Source organism: Orycteropus afer, unplaced genomic scaffold (genome assembly GCF_000298275.1).
Source record: "Orycteropus afer afer isolate SDZICR_OR568_19922 unplaced genomic scaffold, OryAfe1.0 scaffold00078, whole genome shotgun sequence".
In the NCBI taxonomy this organism is placed as follows: Eukaryota; Metazoa; Chordata; class Mammalia; order Tubulidentata; family Orycteropodidae; genus Orycteropus; species Orycteropus afer.
In genome coordinates, this window is record NW_006921665.1 from 5,009,211 (window position 1) to 5,010,854 (window position 1,644).

Below are 1,644 nucleotides of genomic sequence, written 5' to 3' on the forward strand. Positions count from 1 at the left end.
CACCAACCACTCCTCGGAAGGAAGGTTGGGCAATCCTACTTCCGTAGTGATACTGCCTCGGAAACCCAAGGAGGGGTCGCTATGAGTCGGGGCTGACTAGACATATAACAACAACAACAAAATTCCCATCTTACAGATATGGAAATGAAGCTACTGTTTACACAGCTATTAAATGACGGAGGAAGCCAGTATGATTTCAGAACCCATGATCTTAACTTCATACTTGAAAGAATCAGAACATAATTGAACAATCCTAAAGTAGTTAGTCTGGTAAACTAACTGAGGTGGTGTTAGGGACTTGGAAATAAAGAGGAGGGTGGGGAAGACTGTCCCAAGCAATAAAAACACTGGAAAACAGAAGACAGGAAAAGAGAGAAACTGGGTAATTAAACACAGTGTCATAGCAGACCACAGAGGAAGCTGAACAAAGAGAGTAAGTTTAACAGAACATTGCCACATAAGTCCAAAGAGCTTTCACTTCTTACACAGAAAAGTGAATCTTCTTCAAGTGTAAGCATTTGCATCATCTGGAGAAGTAAGCAAGCTGGAAGCCATGTACTAAAAAATACCTAAGAAAAGTCTAGAGCAGTAGAAAAGTAAGGGAAGGCAGTTCTAACATGACAGGATGTCAACAAAGTAAGGTAGGTCACAGACATCTACCTATAACAAAGCAAATAAGGGCATTCTTCTAAAGTTCCTGGCCCTACCATCTCACCTGGGAAGCAAGAAAGCAAGTCAGCTACCCTAGAGGAGTGCAAAAGATTAGCCTGCACCCTGTGGAGCTGCAGTGCTTCAGGGTGGGGAGGTAGGGATATGGAGTTCTAACAGGGAGGCAATAGTACAGGGAGAGGCCACCATGGAGACAATCCTATTTATTATACCTATTTATTATTCCTTCCTTCCGAAACTTTCCTAGTTTACAACAGTGTCATGATTGTCAATATTTTCCCCCTTTATTTAAAAAGGTAACAGATGATCATTGTGATAAATTTAGAAAGTAGAAAAAAAAGTCCACGATTTCACTATCCAAAGCAACCTTTGAAAACAGCTTGGTATTTGTATTTCCTTTTAGTCTTTACCTTATGAATACACAATACAGCTAACTTCTCTTTCAGACTTTGTATTATAATAAATGCATTTCACATTATTATTACAAGCTTTCATAAATATAACACTGGATTTAAATATTAATTTTAGAGTGAGGCCAACACTCCTCCGCTTACATACAAAAAACAGAAAACAATAAATATTGAATAATCAAGAAAGAATAGTGAAAAAGCAGTAGTACAAAAAATGTCTGGATAAATGTTTGATTTTTTAAATCAAAACTCAGAATATGTTTCAGAGAAATCTTTTAACATATCTTCATTTCAATTTCAGAAAAGAGGACGAATTATACAAATTATACACTGTATATATATCATACAAAGAAATAAATATAAAAAATCAAACTCATTGCCAGAAAGTCAATTCCAACTCATAACAACCCTGTCCTATGACAGAGTATTACCGCCTCATAGGATTTCCAAGGTTATAAATCCTTTTGAAAGCAATTTACCAGGTTTCTCCTGTGGAGCAGTTGGTGGGTTTAAACTACCAATCTTTTCGATAGCAGTCAAGTACTTAACCACTGTGCCACAAGGG